Raw genomic sequence first — 24,482 nt, 5'->3', positions numbered from 1 at the left:
ATTACTGCTTCGAGTGCTGCTTTCACCAGAGTTCTGGGATGCAAACGGGAGCGACCAGTACATTGACTGACGTTTGTGACTGATGATTCCTCAGTGCTCGTAGAGATTGTGGCCGCATTCATTGTTCTTGGGGATGTACCGATGTGTGTAGAGTTTGTCAACTTGCACACAGCTGTGCTGGCAGGACAGCGAACTAACACTAATTCGCACAGAGGTCCGCAAATTCTCAAATTCACATCAACCGAAGCACGTTATTGTAAGTGCACGGGTCTTCCGTTCTCTTGGGTAATCTGCACAGAAAAATTTAGTATATTTCTTCACCGGCGATTTTACAGTGAAGAAGGGATCAAGGGTGGTGGCCCCCAAATGCGCAAGGACAGGGAAATGAATTAAACGGGCGTCTGTTTCCTCCTTGTTTCGCAAACAGACGCCAAGTCTGTATCAAATTCTTACCCTAGATCAAATCCCGCGCTCTTCGCCCCCAACCTGCCTCCACCTCCACCCCGCCCCCTTTAGATATCCCCTGGTGGGCGGGGCAGAGAAGAAACATTCCGGGCTCCCAGAAAAATTGTCTAGCCTCGCCCCAGTCTTGGGGTCGCACATTTCCAAAAACACCGAGGACACAGAATGACTAGTGAAAACCGCCGACCAAATGACATTGAAGTAGCACACGCGCGCAGAGAAGGAAGCAGAACACGAAGAAAGGCTCAGTCCAGCAGCCACGTGAGGTGGGCGATCTCCTCCGCCCTCTGAGAGAGGACTTCAACTCCCGGCGTGCCCCTGGGCGGTTACCCTCCGAGGACTCCAACTCCCAGGGTGCTGCGGGAGCGGCCACCGCAACCTCCCACTCAGCCGCCCGCCGCTCCTCCCGCCCCTCCCCCGCCCCTCCTGGCCGGATCGGCGTGCGCCTGCGCACGGGAGGCCGGAGGAGTCTTATCCTAATGTAAGATGGTGGCCCGTCTGGCTGTGGAACCCACCGAAAGCTGAGAGTCTCTCTCTCAGCCGTAAAGGTCGGACTCACTGAAGCAATCAGGCCCGGTTCTGAAGAGTTTTTTCCCCGACGCTCGTTCGGTGGTTTCTTGTGAGGACGCGGCAGCGCGTGGAGTCGGCTGAGGGAAAAGCGAGGCAAGGCAGGCGGGTGAGTCTATGCGGGGCTGGGCTTAGGGGAAACCCGGGGCTGACCGGCTACGAGAGAGCGGAGGCTTCGCTGGGACTGTACAGGCCGCACCCCCCTTTCTCCCCCCCCCCCGCCTCATCTTCACCCTCCTCCTCCTTGGTCTTCTTCCTCCTCCTCCTCTTCCTCCCTCTCTTTACGCCACAGCAGTTACCATCAGGAAAAGCGAGCGGGTCAGAAGGCAGCGCGGCGGCAAGCGGCGACTCTCCTTCGAGAATTTCTTTAATTGGGGAGCCGAGGCGGCTTTTGGTCTCCAGCTTTTCCCCCTGCATTTTCATAGGGGCAGGATTCTTAGGTCTCAGTCCTCCTTGTTTCCCCAACCCCCTATTCCCTGTCTGACGTCCTTTCCCACTGGCCCCCGTCTCCCAAGACCAAAGCCATCACTTCCACTCTGACCCGTGTTGCTGCTGCTGCTCGTTAATCCCACTGCTCATTGCCCACCCGTCCTGCTGCTTGTTTTTTGCTCCACTGCTACCACTCTGGAGTTAGCCTTTGCCCCCCTTTGGTGCTTGCAATCAGCCCACAGTGTATCTGCCACCCTAGGGCTTCTTCCGATTTGCAGTCTTTCCTTCCACCACATCTGTCATCTTAAAGCTGCCCCTTAAGTGTCTAGATTATGCTTCTGCTCCTGCTAACCCACCTGTTTCTTAGCCTTCTTGAGAATTGTCTGTTCCTTCCCTCTTTCCTGTACAGATCCTTTCCATATACACTTCCAGAAAAAGGGATGCCCCGTGGTGGCCCTTGAAAAGTAAAGGAAGTTGGGAAGTGAATGAAGTGAGGTCGGATAGTATTAAACGTTATGAGTAAAGATCTTTTATTCAGTCTACTCCGGAGGGGACCGTTTTCGTTTTGCTTTCAGTGATCTATTTGTCGCTTATTCGCTCTGTTGTGTTAGGACGTGGCTTTTTTCTTTTCTTTTTTTTTCATTTTGGACCGGTTTTTACCATGCTACTAAGCGTTCTTTGGATTGTCTCTGCCCAGGACACTTCGTGTGGGCTCTGATTTATACTAATATTAACCCCAGCATTTCAAAATAAGATAAATTTGGCGCACATACAGAATTCATCTGTGAACTCCGCTAGCAAATATAAGTGATATTTTGATTACATGCGGGTTATATGTGGGTTCTGTATTGAGACTTGATTTTTGACTGAGTTTTATTGATGTTCAGCTTAACTGATGACATTTTATTTATGATTTGAGTGGAAATTTCCTTTCCAGTTATTATCAGATTTACTTCTTATTTTTGGATTTGGGAAGTTCTCTTGACATTTCTAGGATGATAGTTATCTGAATAAATTGTCTTCTCTTGAAAATCCATTAGGTATGTATGCAAAAGAAAAATCGATGTTTTTATATAAACCTAAGTTTCTCGTATTTTTCTCATAGAAAAGAAGGGGGCTGGGAAAAGAATGACAAAGCTGTGCACATACATGCATTTGGTAGAACTCACTGTCATTGTTATCTACAGTAAAAAGCAGAAAACTAGAAGCAAGAGGTGGCTTATGATGTCCATGTTTTGGTGAAAGCAAAATTAAGATATACTGACTAATGGTATAATGGGAAGAAGCAGCCCTGGCTATAATCAGACCACTGTGAGATAAAGAATTACCAGAAAAGCAACCAGGATTACATAGTGCAAATACATACATCCCAAGTTTGAACATGACATACATGACATTGCATTCTTAAGATATATGTAAAAATGTTGAACATCAGTGACAGTCTCATGTGGCAGTCCATTAGTGGGTTATTGTAATTTTTACAAATTTTACCTGTAAAATTTGGAATCTTAACATTTGGCATTATGTTCACTTGATTGTGATAAATGGTCTGTTTTACCAAATGTAAACTAAGGTTAGAAAACCTGTCTATAAAACTTTTTTCTTTCAGCCACTTAAGCCCCAATTTGGGGGACCAAATAAATACTCTTAGAACTGCAAGCAATTTATATAGCAAACTTTGTCCTAAGTTACAAGTTGAGTTTTTTTTTTTAAATCGCTTACATTTAGTTTATCAGAGGAGTGTATTTAATAGTTGATCTTTAACTCTAAAAAATATACTTTTTGTTGTTGTAATACACTGGTGGAGAAGCTTTCCACTTTGAACAATCCTAACACAGGTTTAGAAACTCTTGGCAATCATACTTGGCTGAATTGTAAGCAGTTGAGTTCTAGGAGAGGACTGTTTGTCTGGTAGAAGGGAGTAAATGATTTTAATACGTCTTTTTTTTTTTTTTTTTTTTTAATGGTGTTTGTCTCACGAAATATTTTCTCAAGTAATTTTCTCCCCTCATACTTTTTGCTTGCAGTTACCGAATTCTCCATTTCGGCCCTCTGAAGTCAAAAGGAATTTACTTTTGTATCTTTAGTACCTTTAAAGAAGACATCTAAAGTTCTTTAGTATTTTGATAAGAAATAGGGAGCTGAGATTTCTAAATATTTTTGTGTGGTTTAAGTTTTTTGATCTAACGTTATGAACGCTACAGCTTCATACTTTCATGGTTTCTTTTGATAATTTGGAATACTTTCTACCAGGTTCAATAGTTGAATTCTTGAGATCAATAGATTATTTCTGTAAGAATGTTTTGAATATGAATCGCTTAAAGTTGGCTTATTATAAAATTAGGATGAGACAGTTATACTCAAATAACAAAGTACAGAAAAATAAAATTGTTTTTGTATTGCCCTTCAACTTGAGTCTAAAAGGGAGTACTAGCGATAACTTGCAACTCATTACTTTGTTAAAGAAAGAGGGTGTTGCCAGAGGATGAACTCCTAGCTTTAAGGGAGTTTTATTTTAAAAATGATTTTGTGTGCTTTAAAGGAATAAAAAAAATCTTATCAGTTTAAGCAGTTTGGATTTAGAAATCTTCCCTTTTTTCCCCACTCTACTCTTGGCTTTAAAAGGAATCTATATTCTTCAGTTTAATAAATTTATCTTTTTGTTGTTTTGTGTGAGAAAAATATTAAATTTTCTTTTCTTTCTCTCTCTTTTTTTTTTTTGAGACAAAGTCTCACTCTGTTACCCAGACTGGAGTGCAGTGGTGCGATCTGGGCTCACTGCAACCTCCGCCTCCCGGGTTCAAGCGATTCTCCTGCCTCAGTCTCTTGAATAGCTGGGATTACAGGCGTGCGCCAGCTCGCTCGGCTAAGTTTTGTATTTTTAGTAGAGACGGGGTTTTACCATGTTGGTCAGTCTGGTCTCAAACTCCTGATCTCGTGATCTGTCCACCTTGGCCTCCCAAAGGGTTGGGATTACAGGCGTGAGCCACCATGCTGGGCCTAAAATTAAATTTTCTAATGTGACTGCAAATAGTACTCAATTAAATATATTTAACCTTAGTGTTATTATTTTTATAGATCATTTAAGTAAAATGGTTTTAATTTGTGAAAACTTCAGCCTCTGGTGAAAATTCAGTTAGTTAGCTCTCTCACAGTAACTATAATACTGTCTTGACTCTTTGTGAAGGAAGTTACATTACATTCAGGTTCTGAAGAAAACAGTAGGGAAATAGGTTATAGAGATTTTTGCTGTTCTAGAAACAGTATAACTAGAATGTACTACATACTTTTCTCAAAGGATTTCTTAATCTAAATGGAACTTGTAAATGGTTTTTATCCCACTGGAATAGCATGTATTGGATAAAACTTGTTTAACACATTCTGAGATTTTGTAATGTTTTATGTTACCTCAAAGATATTAGGAAAAATCTGCAAATATCCATTCCTGAATAAAAGGTGGCAATATCCTCAATATTTTAAAGATTATAGTATATTCATATTTTTCTCAAAAGTCGAGTACGCAAATTAAAAAGCTAGCATAATTTACCCAGTTATTTTTGTAATGCAAGGAAAGAAGATATGTGGGACTTTTTAATCATGCGTTTAGTGGTTTTCCAAAAGAACTTCACAATTATTTTTAATCTTGTTATGTGGACTTCTTTATTAGAAAAGATTATGTGGTAAATGTCAACTTTTCTACTATAATAGAATCTAACTGGTTCTATGATACATTTGTTTTTTTTTTTTTGAGACGGGGTTTCGCTCTGTCGTCCAGGCTGGAGCGCAATGGCACAATCTCTGCTCACTGCAAGCTCCACCTCCCGGGTTCACACCATTCTCCTGCCTCAGCCTCCCTAGTAGCTGGGAATACAGGCACCCGCCACCACGCCCAGCTAATTTTTTTTTGTATTTTTAGTAGAGACGGGGTTTCACCGTTTTAGCCAGGATGGTCTCGATATCCTGACTTCGTGGTCTGCCTGCCTCGGCCTCCCAAAGTGCTGGGATTACAGGCGTGAGCCACTGCACCTGGCCAACACATGTCTTTTGTATGATATGATTCTTTTATTATTTAATTATGAAGTTTATAGAAAATGTCACCACTATTTTGGCCCCTTAGATTTTAGTACTTAGATTTTAGTAGCATATTTTTTGTTTATCAGAAGAGAGAAATTACAAGCTACCAAAAAGAAGATGGTTACATTTATTTGGTAGGAAAACCTAACTTTAAGGATGGTATAACACGGTTTGAGTATAAGTTTATTTTTCCTCTTAACAGGTTTATTTGTGAGTATGGAATTTTTTCTTTACCCCCCTCCCGAGACGGACTCTTGCTCTGTCACCCAGGCTGGAGTGTAGCTGTGTGATCTTGGCTCACTGCAGCCTCTGCCCCCCGGGTTCAAGCATTTCTGCCTCAGCCTCCCAAGTAGCTGGGATTACAAATGCCCGCCACTACACCCAGCTAATTTTTGTATTTTTAGTAGAGACAGGGGTTTCACCATGTTGGCCAGGCTGGTTTCGAACTCCTGACCTCATGATCTGCCTGCCTCAGCCTCCCAAAGTGCTAGATTACAGGTGTGAGCCACTGTGCCCGGCCTCAAGTATGACTTATTATTAAACTCTGTTCATACAGGAGAGTTGTCTTGTTTTAAGCTTTAATTGCTTTGGGTGATGGGCAGATGGTATATTGCTGTTAGGATAAGTCTTGCTATTTGTATAGGTGTGTATGTCAGATAACTGTTCAAAAATAACTTTTTAAAAGTATGGCTACTAAAATCTCACCTCTTGAGTTTTAAAGCAATTATGGAGTAGAATTTGAAATCAAAATAATCAAAATTGGCTTGTGGATATGCCTAAAACCAGTTTGGAAAAAATGTCAAGGCAAAAAAGCAGTGTAATTAGTAGAATAAAATGCTTTCACTTAAAAATAGTAGATGTGACTAGGCACGGTGACTCACGCCTGTAATCCCAGCACTTTGGGAGGCCCAGGTGGGCCGATCACGAGGTCAGGAGTTCGAGACCAGCCTGGCCAACATGGTGAAACCCCATCTCTACTAAAAATACAAAAATTAGCTGAGTGTGGTGGCATGTACCTGTAATCCCAGCTCCTCGGGAGGCTGAGGCAGGAGAATCACTTGAACTTGGGAGTCAGAGGTTGCAGTGATCTGAGATTGCGCCATTGTACTCCAGCCTGGGAGACGGAGTAAGACTTTGTCTAAAAAAAAAAGAAAAAAAAATTAGTAGATATTATATTACCGCTTTTGGAAGCAATTAGTGAATGATGTCAGCAAAGTAGTGATTGAATTTTGAAAAGCAGTTAGACTGAAATTTCAAAGGGGTGGAGCATTTCTTGATAGCAACAAACAGATACATGGTCATTAATCCAAATATCTGAAATTTTCTAAGCATGTTTTTCAGTCTTTGGAATAGAGTGGAAGTGCTAATTTTCTGATTATTTAAGAACTTTTTAATCCATTCCCTTAGAGCATTAGGTGTTTTCAGATTGTGAATTTTCTAAAATAACGTTGACTGATTCGGGTTATTGAACATTGGTTGTAGCAACTTTTTTCCTTTTTTTCCCCTTTATTTTCTGCCTCCCATGTTTTGCTTAAGAGTTTTTCTGAAGTTTTAAATTTTCATCTATTATTTGGGTGGACCCTCTTGTGAATTCTCTAATTGAATGAAGATTTATAATATAAACAGTGTTGCTTTTAGTCATTAGGATTAATTTTTCTTTTCATGGAAATCCCGTCTGTGTGATTATATTTTTTCCTCCAACTTTTATTAATTCTTAGATGAGAATTAGGATTCTGCATTAAATCTTTCTGCAAACATTTTTCTTACTGCCAGTAGGGACCGACATATTCCTTGGGTAAAGAAAATGTTATATTTTGGTTTTGTCATTTAAAATGATATAAAGACGTTATTAGTACTTTTAAAAACAGGAACTTTTGGTATTTTTAAACAAGTGCAAAAGTAGATATGAACCACCATGTAGCTGTTACTCAGCTTCAAAGAGTATCAAATCTTAGTCATTACTTTGTTTCATTCATACTAGAACTTTTTTTTTTTTTTTTTTAGACGGAGTCTGGCTCTGTCACCCAGGCTGGAGTGCAGTGGCCGGATCTCAGTTCACTGCAAGCTCCGCCTCCCGGGTTCCCGCCATTCTCCTGCCTCAGCCTCCCCAGTAGCTGGGACTACAGGCGGCCCGTCACCTCGCCCGGCTAGTTTTTTTTGTATTTTTAGTAGAGACGGGGTTTCACCGTGTTAGCCAGGATGGTCTCGATCTCCTGACCTTGTGATCCGCCTGTCTCGGCCTCCCAAAGTGCTGGGATTACAGGCTTGAGCCACCGCGCCCGGCCTTTTTTTTTTTGAGACGGAGTCTCGCGCTGTGTCACCCAGGCTGGAGTGCAGTGGCGCGATCTCGGCTCACTGCAAGCTCCGCCTCTCAGGTTCACGCCATTCTCCTGCCTCAGCCTCCGAGTAGCTGGGACTACAGGCGCCCGCCACCACGCCCGGCTAGTTTTTTGTATTTTTAGTAGAGACGGGGTTTCACCATGTTAGCCAGGATGGTCTTGATCTCCTGACCTCGTGATCCACCCGCCTCGGCCTCCCAAAGTGCTGGGATTACAGGCTTGAGCCACCGCGCCCGGCCTAGAACTTTTTTTTTCTTTTTTTTTTCTTTTGAGATGGTCTTTGTTGCCCAGGCTGGAGTGCAGTGGCACGATCCTAGCTCATTGTAGCCTTGAACTCCTGGGTTCAAGCAGTTCTCCCACCTCAGCCTCTCAGGTTACTCTGACTATAGGCATGGGACCATACCCAGCTAATTTTCTTATTTTTTTGTGGAAATGGGGTCTCACCCTGTTGCCCAGGGTAGTCTCAAACTTCTGGGCTTAAGTGATCCTCTTAGCCTCCCAAAGTGCTAGGATTGCAGGTGTGAGCCACTGTGCCATGATATAATAAAATGTCTTTATTTATTTATTTTGAGATGGTGTCTCACTCTGTCACCCGGGCTGGAGTGGCAGTGGTGCCATCCCAGCTCACTGCAACCTCTGCCTCCTGGGTTCAAGCAGTTCTCCTGCCTCAGCCTCCCGAGTAGCTGGAACTACAGGCGTGTGCCACCATGCCCAGCTAATTTTTATATTTTTGGTAGAGACAGGGTTTCACCATGTTGGCCAGGCTGGTCTTGAACTCCTGACCTCAGGTCATCTGCCTGCCTCAGCCTCCCAAAGTGCTAGGATCATAGGTGTGATCCACAATCGGGATTATTTAATCAACTTTTCTTTTTCCTTTTTTTTTTTTTTTTTGAGATGGAGTTTTCTTGTTGTTCAGGCTGGAGTACAGTGGTATGATCTCGGCTCACTGCAACCTTCACCTCCTGGGTTTAAGCGACTCTCCTGCCTCAGTCTCCTGAGTAGCTGGGATTACAGGTGCCCGCCACCACACCTGGCTAAGTTTTTGTATTTTTAGTAGAGACAAGGTTTCATCATGTTGGCCAGGCTGGTCTCGAACTCCTCACCTCAGGTGATCCACCTGCTTCGGCCTCCCAAAGTGTTGAGATTACAGGCCTGAGCCACTGCACCCGGCCTTAATCAATTTTTCAAATAGACTTTGCTTATGGAACCACTTCTTGGAAAATTTGGCACAACCTCTTCGTAGAATTTATCTTGTCAGGAATACTTTCATAATGATATAATTAGCACTGTCCAAAGCAGTGTACAAATAATGTGTGCTACATGTAGTATGAGTCCAGTCTGTTAGTATAGGGATATCTTCAGACTGAAGTTGTAGGAGTGAGGCTTCCTGAAGAAGATGAGACTTGGATAAAGATTGTATAGGCTAGCATCTCCAGAAGGAGAATATTATGTACGTTCTATATAGGGGATAGAAGCTTGTCTTTGTCCATTTTATGCTGCTATAACAGAATACCGCAGACTGGATACTTATAATCAACAGAAATGTATTTGGCTCATGGTTTTGGAGACTGAGAAGAACCAGAACATGGTGCTGGCATCTGGCAAGGGCCTTCATGCTATGTCATCCCATGGTGTAAGGTAGGAGAGCAAGAGAACAAGAACAGAGAGGGCAGGACTTGCTTTTTATCAGGAACCTACTTCCATTACTATGGCATTATCACTGATGAGGGTAGAGCCCTCATAGCCTAATCACCTCTTAATGGCCTCACCTCTTAATACCATCACACTGGCAATTAAATTTCAATATAAGTTGTGGAGGAGACATTTAGACCACAGTAAAGAATGAGCAAGCACTTGGTAGGGGCCAGCATGATGTGAGAGGGATGTAAGGAGTCTGATCTCAATGGAATAAAGTGTTAATTACTGGGAATGGTGGCAGATAAATTTATATAAGTAGGGTAGAACTAGATTATGAAAGGTGTATTGGTGTCAGGTTGAATTTAATGTGCTAAGCAATAAGAAGCCAGTAGAGGTTGATAGGGAGCAGGAGAAAACATGATGAAAGTGGTTTTCAGAAAGATTACTCTTTCAGTAGTGTGGAGCATATTTTGGGGTTGACAGTTGAGTTTTGTTTGAAAAATTAGAGACCAAACCACTGAGGTAAGGAGCTATTCTGAGAGATGTTAGGATGGAAATTCTACAGGATTTGTCAGATAATTGATTCCATCTTCTCTTTAGTCCCTCATGCCCTAAAGTGACATCAAGGTTTTAGAGAACTGAGGAAATGTAGTCTATTTGTCTTTGATAGTAAACTGCAATTTGTTATCCAAGCCCAGCTTTTGTGAAGGAAGTGATAGATGATTACTCAAATAACAGCCTCAAAAAGTTTTAGTAGGCCTGGTGTGGTGGCTCACACCTGTAATCCCAGCACTTTGGGAAGCTGAGCTGGGAGGATTGCTTGAGGTCAGGAGTTCGAGACCAGCCTGACCAACATAGTGAAATCCCGTCTCTACTGAAAATACAAAAAAATTAGCTGGACGTGGTGGTGTGCACTACTCTGGAGGCTGAGGCTGGGATAATTACTTGAACCTGGGAGGCAGAGGTTGCAGTGAGCCAAGATGGCACCACTGCACTCCAGCCTGGGCTACAGAGTGAAACTCCATCCCCCCCCCCAAAAAAAAAACTTCAGTAGACAATAGCTACCAGTGTTTTTAAATGATTTTAAAGATATTCACTGAAGAATAGGAGCTTGGAAAATAAAGAAATATTCTTTATTACAGTAAGAGAAATGAACATACTTCATGTGTAAAAGAGACATTTAGGCCTTACCTGCTTCCTATGTGTATATTAGTTCAGAATGGTCATTAGGAGACTACTCACATTTGAATAGCTATAACTAGTAAATATTACTGAATGACTTTAATAATGGCCTGATCAGAGCTAAAGAAAATTCTGATGAAGTAGGGCATTAAATATTCCTGACTACCAGCTGCCTTTAAGGATGGATAAGGCTAGGTCTGCGAGCTGAGGAAGTATATAGGGAGATTGTGAAATGAAAACTTATCCTTTCATTTACTTTGATATCTTTGTTTTGCACAGGTATTATTAAAAAATAGGTCTGGTTAAACATCAGCTGTATATGTTTTGGTTGGATTTTTTTTTTTCTTAAGTTCTGCTACCTTTGAAGTTATTTTTTTATTCTTTGTTTTGGTTTGTAGACCCTGCATTAAGCCAACTTTCTGGGTCTGTTGTGTACTTCTGGATGGCATACTTTGTTTGGTGAAGGAAAATTTTACATTTTATTTTAAAGCTGGGAGAAAAAATAGGTTTCTTGTTTATTGCTTTGTAAATGAGGTAGATGAAGAATACTGTATTGCCACTTATTATCTTCATGCTTCCTTTAATGTCTCAGGTATTCCTCCTCTACTGTATTTAGCATGTGGATCTCAAAGTTTCCCACAGTTGTGTCTGAAAACATCTCAACTGTGCTTATAATTTTAAAATTAAACTTAATTTTACCATTTTCTTTCTTGTTACTATAAAATATTAGACCTATCATAATGCCATGTACCTTTTGGTGACTTGGGAAATACTCATAATGATTAAGATGATGCAATATAGTACATTATTGGGAAATAATCTGTTTTTCATTGGCATCACCTCTACCCTTAGACCTCTTTCATTCTAGTAATATGACAGAAAAATTTTTGACATTTTAAAACTTCCTTATTTAGCTGGTCGTGTATGCTGTTGAAAATGAACACTAGACTAGAAAGCCATTGCCTTCTCCTTGGGGGGTTTGTTTTAACAAGGGGTTTTAATTTTAAATTTGAGATTTGAATTGAGGTCTCCTTTGTGTAGAGAATCTTGAGAAGGATTATACATCTTCTTGTCACCAGTGCATGTGGGAGAGAAGAAAATATCAAATATGGGGTATACAGGAGAACCTTAGTATTTGGGAATAGCTTCAGTGATAGCTGCCGAATCCAGTGTTTTCCCCAGGAAATTTGTATTTAATCCCTTGGAGTATGGGATGACTTTATGAGTGTCATAGTGGGTTACTGTGGGTGAAGAGAGGAGAAAACGACTCCCTGTTTAAAAAATCTTTTCCAAACAGTTCGAAAATTTGAGAGTAAATTGAATTAATCTCAAATTATTAATAGTTTATGTTTTTTTTTTTTTATTCATACAATGCTTGGGAAGAAATTGGTTTTCTGTGAGTGGCCTTGGGGGTGCTTTGGGTGCTTTCCTTACCCAGGAAAAGGGAGGAGAGGCAGAAAATAAAGTGGGGAATAGTAGCTGCTGTGGATTTTTGCCTAAGGCATTGATGGCATTGTTTTTTTGGCTGCTTTTATCTACATACCTTTTCTTTTCTAGTTAGGCTGTCATTACTAATTGGAAAGGCTACATACAGTCTAGTCTCGCCTTTTCCAAATCAAACTAGTGTCCCTGTCCTGGTTTGTTAATTTTAATCTCTCCATCTCAAAACCTGACAAATTCATGTCTTTTCTCTGCCTGAAGAGCAGGGAAAACTGGAAAGAGGAGAAAATAATAATGTTGTGGTTAGGCACCCCCTATCTTTTAATATGTCAGGATTGTTTTATGAAAGAACCTCTGCCTTTGGATTTTAATTTTATGTAATCAGTTATAAAAAAACTGAATTCTCGATGAGTCCTTAGAAACCTTTTAAAGGATCCTTTAGCCGAAAAGTTGGTGAGAGGTTGAAGAGTACCTATATCAGTTAAATGCTTTGGGGATTGTTTTTGCTTCTACTAAATTTTTTTCTGCCATACAGGACCCAGTCCTATATGTGAATTTTGCTTCCAAAAAGTAAAGCTGGCAGTCTTTTAATCCTAGCACTTTGGGAGGCCGAGGTGGGTGGATCACGAGGTCAGGAGTTTGAGACCAGCCTGGGCAACATGGTGAAACCCTGTCTCTACTAAAAATAGAAAAATTAGCCAGGCGTGGTGGCATGCGCCTGTAATTCCAGCTACTCGGGAGGTTGAGGCAGGAGAATCACTTGAACCTAGGAGGCGGAGGTTGCAGTGAGCCAAGACCATGCCATTGCACTCCAGCCTGGGCGACAGAGCAAGAGTCCATCTCAAAAACAAACAAACAAACAAATAAAAACCCTTGAAGATTGTATTCAAATCTATTTTGATTCTGATGAAAGCAAGGATGACAGCAAAATACTTTAATATATGCATGCCAATGAAAGAACACAAGTTAGACCTGTGTCACCATATATTCTTTGTCATGCCTAGCAGCTTTGGGGAACTCTGAATGATATATGGTGTATTCATGTTTGTAGATTGTGGTTTTTATTATATACTATTAAATTCTATAATTTAACCTTGACATATTAGAGGATTTGGAGTAAAGGATTAACTTATACGTAACTTTTTATAGTTGAATATAGTTTTCAGTTTCAGTTTTGAACTCTATTTGTTTTTATTACTTCTGCTGGGAGTATGCTGGATAGTATGGAACCAGGCTTCCTAAGTATGAATGTTGGCTCTACCACTTACTATCTGTGAGACCTAGGTTGTTACTTTACCATCTTTGGGCCTCAGCTTCCTCATTTGTAAAATGGAGATACCAGGATTGTTGTGTGGAATAAATGGGTTAATGTATATAAAGTGCTTGGAATAGTGTTTGGCACATAGTAGCTTTGTGTAAGTGTTTGCTATTTTTATGCATTTGAAGGAATCAAAAACATTCATCTTTGAATTTCTCTATTAATTCAGTACACTTGTAAAAAAATTTCTAAGTACTAAATATACATTTTCAGTAGTCACTTGACCACATAGAAATATAAGGAATGTGTTTGAGGGGTAATCAGAAGATTGGCCTGCCTGGAATTCCCTTGAATCAGAGAGTAATGGAAAATGAACCCGTATGGATACAATAGAAAATGATTATCAGGTGTTTTGAACTAAGGCATAGAAAATTAGACGTGACTGATAAGAGGGGAATCATTGCAAGGTTGTTATTGTTGTTTTTAAGCCATGAGAGTGATGTGTTTAAAATAGTATTTAGGGGAAGATAGTTTTGAGTGTCCTTGGTAGCACAGAATTATTTCACTATATGCAGAGAGGATTTTTTTTGGTCTGTTTTGTTCACTAATCTATTTTAAGCAACCCAAACAGAACCTGGTTGATGGTAGATGCTCAATAAATGCTTATTGGATGAATGAACCTTAAAAGAGACTGTAAGAATCTATTTTATTTTTATTTTTATTTTGAGACAGGGGTCTCACTCTGTCACCCAGGCTGTAGTGCAGTGGCACGATCTTGGCTCACCGCAACCTCCGTCTCCTGGGTCCAAGCGATTCTCTTACCTTAGCCTTTTGAGTAGCTGGGACTACAGGCACGTGCCACTATGCCTGGCCAATTATTGTATTTTTTGGTAGAGGTGGGGTTTCACCATATTGACCAGGCTGGTCTTGAGCTCCTGGCCTCAAGCAATTCACCTGTTTCGGCTTCCCAAAGTGCTGGGATTATAGGCATGAGCCACTGTGCCTGACCCTATTGGAATATAAAAAAGAGCTCGGTGCAGTGGCTCACGCCTGTAATCCCCAAAATTTGGGAGTCCCAGGCTGGAAGACAGCTTGAGCCCAGGAGTTCAGGACCATCTTGGGCAATTATAGTGAGACTCCATTTCTTTAAAAAAAAAAAAGAAAAATTATCCAGGCTTGGTGGAGGCACTCATGTAATCCCAGCTACCTGGGAGTTTGAGTGGGGAGGATTGCTTGAGCTTGGGAGATTGAGGCTGCAGTGAGCTGTGATTGTGCCACTTCACTCCAGTCTGGGTGACAGAGCCTCTGTCTCAAAAAAAGAAAAAAAGAGAAGAACAATGGACTCAACTTAAACTTTTGGGGTTCCTACCTTTCAGGGGTAGAAGTGAAAAAGGTACTATTAAAGGAACAGTAGGAGAGGTAAAAGGAAGATAGAAAAGTTTAAGTCTCAGAATCCAAAGGAAGAGATTTTCTAAGGGAAAGGTCAAAGAGAGAGAGAGAGAGAGGAATAGGAAGATTCAGGGTAGTGTTGCTTCTAGGTACCCAAGGAGGTTTCAGGAAGAAGGGCACAGAGGTGGACATAGTCCAATACAAAGTTTGAGGAGAATGAGAATAGAGAAAGAATCTTTTGGCTTGGTGGTGTGAGGGTCACTGACCACATTAAAGCAGTTTCAGTACACGAAGAATGGTAATATAAATCAGATTGTGGGGAGGTTAAGGAAGATGTTAAGTAGAGACTGTGATAAAGACTATTCAGTTGACCTGGCAGAGTGGCTCACACCTGTAACACCACCACTATGGGAGGCCACGGTGAGCAGATCACGTGAGGTCAGGAGTTTGAGACCAGCCTGGCCAACGTGGCGAAACCCCGTCTCTAATAAAAATACTGAAATTAGTTGGGCATGATGGTGTGTGCCTGTAATTCCAGCTACTTGGGAGGCTGAGGCACAAGAATCACTTGAACCCGGGAGGTGGAGGTTGCAGTGAGCGGAGATTGTGGCACTGCACTCCAGACTGGGTAACGGAGTGAGGCTCTGTCTCAAAAACAAACAAACAAAAACAACAACAACAGAAAAACTATTTAGTCAAGAAAATAACTGTAAAAATGGCCAGAAAACAATATAATAGGAGCATTCATATTTTTTATATGTATACTGTAAGAGAGTCTGTTTATTAGAGGTGAGAAAACTTGAAACAGTTTGTGCTGAATATTACTCTTTTTTTTTATTTTGGAGACAGGATCTTCCTCTGTTTTCCAGGCTGGAGTGCAGTGGCGCGATCATAGCTTATTGCAGCCTTGAACTCCTGGGCTCAAGCAAACCTCCCACCTTGGCCTCCCAAAAGCGCTGGGATTTACAGACGTGAGCTATTGCTCCCACCCAACCCTGAATGTTTTTTTGTTGTTGTTTTTATTTTTTGAGATGGAGTCTCACTCTGTCGCCCAGGCTGGAGTGCAGTGGCGCGATCTTGGCTCACTTCAAACTCCACCTTCCGGGTTCACGCCATTCTCCTGCCTCAGCCTCCTGAGTAGCTGGGACTACAGGCACCCACCACTGCACCTGGCTAATTTATTGTATTTTTAGTAGAGACGGGCTTTCACCGTGGTCTTGATCTCCTGACTTCGTGATCTGCCTGCCTCAGCCTCCCAAAGTGCTGGGATTACAGGCGTAAGCCACCACGCCCGGCCCTGAATGTTCCTAAATTTCTTTTCTTTCTTTTCTTTTCTTCTTTTCTTTTCTTTTCTTTTCTTTTCTTTTCTTTTCTTTTCTTTCTTTCTCTCTCTCTCTCTCTCTCTCTCTTTCTCTCTGTCTTTTCTGTCTTTCTTTTCTTTTTTTTGAGACAGGGTCTCACTCTGTCACCTAGGCTGGAGTGCAGTGGCGAGATCTTGGCTCCCTACAGCCTCGACCTCCCGGGCTTAGGTAATCCTCCCACCTTAGCCTCCCAAGTAGCTGGCACTATAGGTCCATGCCACCCATTCAGCTAATTTTTTGTTGTTATTGTTGAGACAGAGTCTCACTCCGTTGTCCAGGCTGGAGTGCAATGGTACAATCTTGGCTCACAGCAGCCTCCGCCTTCCGGGTTCAAGCAGTTCTCCTGCCTCAGCCTCCCGAGTAGCTGGGACTACAGATATGTGCCACCATACCTGGCTAATTTATGTATTTTTAGTAGAGACAGGGTTTTACCATGTTGATCAGGCTGGTCTCAAACTCCTGACCTCAGGTGATCCACCTGACTTGGCCTCCCAAAGTGCTGGGATTACAGGCATGAGCCAACTTTTTGTATTTTTGTGGAGATGGAGTTTTGCCATGTTGCCCAGGCTGTTCTTCAATTTCATAGTAGGGAATATGTATTATACATGTTTCTCCAGGGCTCTGCTACTTGCTAACCACGTGATCTTGGGAAATTTTGCTTAATGTTTTTGTGCCTCAGTTTTCTGCCTTGTAAAATAGAGACAAAAGGAACACCTATTTCATACATCTGTTGTGAGGATGTAATTATTTAATCTTTTAAAAACACTTAGAACAATGCTATGTGGTAAATGTTTGATAAATGTTAGCTATTATCTACTGCTGAAGTAAAATAGAGTAGAATTGGTGGCTTGAAGAGAAAAAAATTGAAAAAAAGAATTTAATAAAATTAATGCAAAGTAGTGGCAAGAACTAAATGGAAAGGTCTTAGGGCCTTTTCTCTGGATGTTATTGGAGAACACTTTGGATATCTACTTACCCTATTTATTTACACTTGGATTTCAGGCCCCTTTCCTCTAATATTTGCACTGTTTTACTTTTTTCTATAACACTTATGTTCTGACATATCATATAATTAATATATATACTGTTTGTTGTTGATCTCTTTCCACTAGGGCAGGGATATTTGTTTTGATTCCTGATGTATTTCAGTTTCTGGAAATAGTACTTGGCACATAATAGGTGCTCAATATTTGCTTGTTGGATGAGTAAGTTAATCTACCATTGAAGTGGGATGCATGGAGAAAAGCATTCAAAGTGCTAATGGTCCTTTGTTGTTTTTTTTTTTTAAAGACGGAGTTTCGCTCTTGTTGCCCAGGCTGTAGTGCAATCTTGGCTCACTGAAACCTCCGCCTCACAGGTTCAAGCTATTCACCTGTCTTAGCCTCCTGAATAGCTGGGATTACAGGCGCACACTACCACGCCTGGCTAACTTTTGTATTTTTAGTAGAGACGGGGTTTCACCATGTTGGCCAGGCTGGTCTTGAACTCCTGACCTCAGGTGATCTGCCCGCCTTGGCCTCCCAAAGTGCTGGGATTACGGGTGTGAGCCTCTGCTCCCTGCCGCTGGTGGTACTTTTTTAGAGAAGAGCTAGTTATCAGATTGATGGATACTATATAGGACTTTACCTTCTCAAGGACTTCCTCCTTTTTCTCAAATGAGTTTTCTGAATTTTATCTTGGTACAGGTTTTCCTGAAGTCACTTGGGAATCCATTTATTAATAGCTGAGGAAATGAATCTATAAATGAATCTCTTTTTTTTGGGGGGCACAATACTTGTATTTTACATTTGATTAGCTAATGAAAGCCTATCTGTGAGTGCTTATTAGATGCTAAGCACTATTCTAACCTAGAACTATTTAATCTAAAATTATTCTTCTAATCTAAAACTATTTAATAGTTTTAAAAAATTCTATGACACCTTACAAGTGCATTACAGTTTCCTTGCAAGCCATTATTAAGGTTTAATATTATTAAACCTTAATAATTAACCATTATTAAGCCCTTTGTACTGAGACCAAGAGCATGATTCCCCAAACTGTTGTCTTCCTTTGTCAGGGAGCTTCAAATACCACATTCCTTCCTCCAATATTCATAGCTTTGACACCACCACTTGCATTACTCCAGCAGGACTAATCTCATTATGTTCTTTATCCCTTTTCCCTTTTTATGTCAGTTACTCAGTCTCCCAGGTGATACTCACGTCCCCACAAGATTTGGTGTATTTACTATTTTTTTCAATCCTCTTCAACTCTTGAAATCTTGCCATTGTGCAACCCAGTGGAATTCACAGTCTATCATCAGCAAAATTTCCTGTATCCTTGTTTGTTCTTTCTCTGAACATTTTGTCTACTTCGTATTTTGCTGAGGATGCTGCTTCCCCTGTGACTCTCTTATACATTGGCAATTAAATATTTCATTTTTTTCTGATGATGCCATCAAGGATCAGTGGGGAGTCCTATGCACTGAGACTTGAAACTACATTTCCTGGCCAGGGATGGTGGTATACACCTGCAGTCCCAGCTACTTGAGAGATGGAGGCAGGAGGATCCCTGAGCCCAGTTCAGGGCCAGCCTAGGCAACATAGTGAGACCCTGTCTCTAAAAACAAACAAACAAACAGACAAACCATTTTCCTGCTCAGACCTACTCCATTGAACAGGAGTGAAGAGGGAGCCTGGTTCCACTGACTAGAACCAGGAGCCTGGAGATGGGGCAGTTGTCTTGAACCATTCTCTTGTTCTCTTTAAAACTTGTCTATTAACAGATTATATTGTCTGTAAACCCTCATGTTTGCTGGCACCTACTGCACCCTGCATTATACCTTCTCTTTTCTTGACTAGTTTAGCTCCTGGCTCACTGTCATTCTTCTAAATACTAAGTCTCTTTTAATTCTTGGTAATTTCAATATATGTATCACTATGGTCCTTCTAATACTGTGACCTCTTAATTTCTAAATGTCTTCTTTAATGATATTACTCTCTAGCCCATTTAAGGCACTTCATGGTCATATCTTTTTTATGCATTAAAAAAGATGTTTTGTAAAGATGGGGTCTTGCTGTGTTGCCAAGTCTGGTCTGAAACTCCTGGCCCCAAACAGTCCTCCTTTCTTGGCCTCCCAAAGTACTGGGATTACAAGTGTGAGCCACCACACCTGGCCTCATGGTCGTGTCATATACCTTGTTATTACCAATAACTTGAAGCTTCTTCATTTTTTTTTTATTTTAGAGACAGGATCTTCCTCTGTTTTCCAGGCTGGAATGCAGTGGCGCTCTTTCTGACTGCTGTTTTTTCAGCCCATTCTAGCTGGTACAATGGGCTTTACCATCATTGAAACTGTCAGTCCACTGATTGTATTCCCTTTTCACTGTACCTTGCCCCCTTGATTTCCTTTCTTCTTTCTTCAATTGCCAGTCATACTGCATATGCCCTCAACTCACTTGTTCCTTTCTTGCCTCTTCATAATTAGTTGGCAAAACCTCAATCTTAGTTAAATCAACTCTCTGAGTACTTCATATCTACATCTGTGCAGCTGAAAGTGACTGAAGAAAAATACAACTATGGTAACTGCTTTCACTTTAAATTCATAGTAAGAAACCTCACATTTCTTGTCCTGAATATTGTCTGGCAATTGTACTCTATTTTCTTAGTCCATTCAGTCTCCCCTTTCGTAGATGACTTAGTTTGTTCCCTTGCTTTTCTCTTCAAACTTCCACCCCTCTTCCTCATATTCACCCTCAGTTGATGGACCTGATTTCTACTTCATCGTAAGATGCAAGCAGTCAGAAGAACACTTACAGACTCCTGCCAACGCATGTATGTATTGACTACGTCTGTACTCACAGACCTTGCTGCTGTCTTTGTGTTACTATAGATTTACTCTCTATGTTTCTATGTAGTCCCAGGTCCTCTGATGAATGCATTAGGTCCCATCCTTTTATATTTACTCTGGACATTGCCCTAGTCATTCTCCCTTCTCTCTGTATATCATTAATTCGTCACTTCTGGATAATTCCCATCAATATACAAGCATACTGTTACTTTTTTCGTCATAAAAATATCTTCCCTCAATTGCTCTTTCTTGCTCTCTTTCTGTAGAACCCCTTAAAGCATTGTCTAAATGCACTTTTTCTAATTCCTTTCTTATGTTCTCTCTTAAGCCTGTTCTAATTAGGCTTTGCCCCTACCACTGTGCTAAGATTGCTTTTGTTAAGGTCTTCCAACAAATGACATTGTTAAATTTAGTAGTCAGTTCTGTCTTTATCTTGGGTGATGATCTACGTTTGACAAAGTTATTTTTTCCTTGCCTTTGATGTACTTGTTTAACTTGCCTTTTAGGCTACTACGTTTACTTGATTTTCCTCAAAATGCATTGGGTGTTCCTCCTAAGTCTTCCTTGGATTTTCCTTTTTGCCTACCTCTGAACACTGGAATATCCCAAGGCACACTTCCTTGGTTATCTTCTTTATGTATGCTCACTCCCTTAGTAACTTCCCTTGGTTTGGTGGCTTTGAATGTTTTCTCTCAGATGAATTTTTTCAGCTCAGATCTCTCTCCATAACTCCATATTTTTATATCCAGTTGCCTATGTAATATCTCCACTCGAATGGCTCTTAAACGTCTCACACTCAACATGTCCAAAATGGAATTCTTGCTTTTCCCTCCCAAACCTGCTCTCTCATACCTACTCTGTCCACATAGGCTTCCTTATCTCAGTTCTTGGCAGCTTTCCAGTTGCTCAGGCCAGAAACCTTGGAGTCATTCTTGACTCTTTTGCTGTCTTATCCTCTTATCCCGCATTCATTCCTTCAGGAAGTTGTTGGCTCTAACTTTAAAACATATCCAGAATTCAACCAGTTTTCACTGTCTCCACAGCCACCATCATCTCTTGCTGGGTAATGGCAGCAGCCTTTTAACAGGTTTTCCTGCTTCTACTCTTGCCTTCTGTAGTCTGTTATTAACATAGCAGTCAAAAAGATCCTTTGAAAATTTAAGTCAGATGGCAAGAGATTTTGTACTACATTTAAGAAGTTTCATGAGTTGATAAGATTAGAGATTGTTCTAGCCAATGGTATTTTACTAAATCATGTCAGCCTTGAAGGCACGTTTTAAGGCAGGCTTTGAGGATGCTTGTTTGTATGCGTGTGGAAGGAGTTGTCAGAGGTGGTTCATAGCTTACCTCTTTTCTCCTCACTAACCCTTGTCTTTTCTACCATGTGCACAAAAAGACATCTTTATTCCCGAGGAAATTAGAAAGGGAGGGCCTGAATTGGTTGCTATTCCTGAAAGTTTCTTTGAATGGAATACTGGATCATCCTTTTTGAAGAGGTCTGTTGTTATTTCATTATTACCTCCTTTAGCAACACGCTTGTTTTCCTCCAGCCCCTGCCAAGATTAGTGTCCTGTGTCTACATTTGCCCTGTTTCCCATACTCCCGGATGGAAATATTGTATTTCTTAGGACTTCTTGCTGTATTTGAATTAGTATTTTATACTCGAAACCTTTCAGAAATCCTGAAACCCATTCTTAATGCTTTCTATGTGAGTTGGTTTTATTTTTGTTAATACTGTTTCAACAGAATGATACTGGACGTGATAGTAAAAGGGAAATTGATACCAATATGTAATGAAGAAATCATGTGTGAAATTTTGAAGAAAATGAAAGATATTTTTATTGAGTACTTTGAAGGTACTTGTCATAAACTAACAATGCTAATGATTTCTAGAGGAGTTATATACTACACTGTATGTAAAGAACGTTGGAGATTGGTTGGCATAAAAAGAACTTCACAGTTCATTTCTTTTATCTGTTTACATTCTTTTCTCTAGAGGCAAATGTTCTTTAATCAGTTTTCCTTTGATTCTCTTTCAGAGAGGCTCATGTAGTGGGATCAACAATCATATCACTGTTGTGGCATAGTATATATGTTATTATTGATTTTACATTCTTTTAGACTGTAATAATCTCTTGGTCTAAAGGTAGATATATGCCTGTTTTCTCAAGCTGTTTCTTGGACCTTTGTTGTCCAGTATGGTACCCATTAGCCATATGGGGCTACTGAGCACATGAAATGTGGCTAGTCGGCCAGGTGTGGTGGCTCGTGCCTGTAATCCCAGCACTTTTGGAGGGTGAGGCGGGCAGATCACATGAGGTCAGGAGTTCAAGACCAGCCTGGCCAACATGGAGAAACCTTATCTCTACTGAAAATACAAAAATTAGCCAGGTGTGGTGGCGGACGCTTGTAATCCCAGCCACTCGGGAGGCTGAGGCAGGAGAATTGCTTGAGCCTGGGAAGCGGAGGTTGCAGTGAGCTGAGATCACGCCCTTGCACTCCAGCCTGGGGGACAGAGTGAGACTGTCTCAAGAAAAAAAAAAAAGAAATGTGACTAGTCTGAATTGAGATTGTGCTAAGTATAAAATACACACTAGAGTTAGAATCCTTAGTAACAAAATTTTATCAAATGTATAAAATTTCTCATTAGTAATTTTTAAAATATAGATTACGTGTTGAGCTGATATGTTGGGTTAAATAAAATTAATTTTACTTGTTTCTTATTTTTTCTGAATATGGCTGGTGGAAAACATAAACTTATATATGTGATTTATATTATATTTCTCTTGGATAGTGCTGTCTTAAACTTTCTCTTTTGCCATAAAACTTCTGAAGTTGTTTTTAACTCAATTAATGATCTGCTACATATTCACTAAAATATGATTTTGGTATTATGTATTATAAAATAATTTTTTTTTCCTGAAGGGACAACTTTTATATTTTTATCCTTCTTAGTACTAACTTTCTCAAGTCTTGAGTTTTCTTTTTCCTTTTTTTAAAAACCCTTGACTTTTGCCATACCTTACCCATGGTAGTACTACACAAGCATAACTTATTCTTTCTCTGCATTGCTTGGGAGAATTGTTGAAAAGGAAATTTGAAATTACGAGTATCAGAGTTGATCTTTTATTTACTTTCCTTCTTAATATTAGGACTGTTAATAATAATACATTTTATAATTCTTCCATTATAACGTAATTTTAAAATTTTAAATAAAGGCAAATTTTATCAGGTAAAAAAGCGGATAGAAAAAGTTCTATATGAGGAAAGAGATTTTTGTCTGCTTTAACATAAAACTCAGCAAATAAAACACCGCACTAACTCATTCTACTGGCACACATTTTGTACATTTTTATAAACTTAGACTCTAACAGCCACTATTGGCTTTTTTTCTTCAAAGATTTCAGTTTAGACTGTGCACAGTGGCTCACACCTATAATCCTAGCACTTTGGGAGGCCGAGGCAGGTGGATCACTTGAGGTCAGGAGTTCAAGACCAGCCTGGTGAACATGGTGAAACCCCTTCTCTACTAAAAATACATAATTTAGTTGGGTGTGGTGGCACGTGCCTGTAATGGTACGATTCTCTTGCCTCAGGAGGCTGAGGCAAGAGAGTCGCTTGAACCTGGGAGGTGGAGGTTACAGTGAGTTGAGATCATGCCACTGTACTCCAGCCTGGGCAGCAGAGCTCAGAAAAGACTTAAGTTTATGGTATTATTTATATTAATTTGAAGAAATCTTTTGAAAACAAGATTTATGTGGAGTTTAATGAATTTTTTTTTTTTTTTTTTAATGAGACGGAGTCTCGGAGTCTTGCTCTGTGCCCACCACCATGCCCAGCTAATTTTGTTTTTGTATTGTTAGCAGAGACAGGATTTCACCATATTAGTCAGGATGGTTTCGATCTCCTGACCTCATGATCTACCTGCCTTGGCCTCCCAAAATGCTGGGACCACAGGCGTGAGTCTGTGCACAGAGGCGTGCCTGGCCTCTGTGCTCCAAAGTATATTTCAAAAGTAATCCACAACCTAATATCAATTCTGATTTTTTTTTTTTTAAGAAAACAATCCATGAGATAGTAGCAATCCATATTGCTACTATAAATATACTCACAAAAGTGGCTTTGTTAGGCATTTGGAAATAATATCTTTACTGAAGAACTATTACTTTTATTGCTCTTACCAACTCAAAAGAGTCCATAATACCTACTTAGGTATGGAAAATTAGGCCTGGTGTGGTGATTCACACCTGTAATCCCAGCACATTTTGGGGCCAAGGTGGGAGGATCACTTGAGCCCAGGAGTTCCAGACAAGCCTGGGAAACATAGGGATACTGCATCTCCACAAAAAAATTTACAAAAAAAATTTATCTGGGTGTGGCGGTGTGTACTACCACTACTACTTGGGAGGCTGAGGTGGGAGGATTGCTTGAGTCTGGGAGATTAAGGCTGCAGTAAGCTGTGATGGCATCATTGCACTCTAGCCTGGGTGAGAGGGAGACCCTGTTTCCAAAAA

The 24,482-nt window shown here is 40.6% G+C and overlaps 1 protein-coding gene across 6 annotated transcripts in view; it reads left to right on the top strand.

Annotated features, from left to right (window-relative positions):
• Positions 1-865: 865 nt before the first annotated feature.
• The window catches only part of CNOT4 (CCR4-NOT transcription complex subunit 4), a 143,992-nt gene continuing 120,375 nt past the window's right edge, over positions 866-24,482 (top strand). For 4 of the 6 annotated variants that reach the window (XM_025379960.1, XM_025379958.1, XM_025379964.1 and 1 more), the window contains exon 1: positions 866-1,138. The gene's annotated coding sequence lies outside the window, so the exon portion shown is untranslated. The remainder of the gene's footprint in view (positions 1,139-24,482) is intronic. The other 2 variants (XM_025379962.1, XM_025379961.1) reach the window with 1 other exon arrangement.

Source organism: Theropithecus gelada, chromosome 3 (assembly GCF_003255815.1).
Source record: "Theropithecus gelada isolate Dixy chromosome 3, Tgel_1.0, whole genome shotgun sequence".
Classification (NCBI taxonomy): Eukaryota; Metazoa; Chordata; class Mammalia; order Primates; family Cercopithecidae; genus Theropithecus; species Theropithecus gelada.
This window is presented reverse-complemented; position numbering and strand designations above follow the sequence as displayed.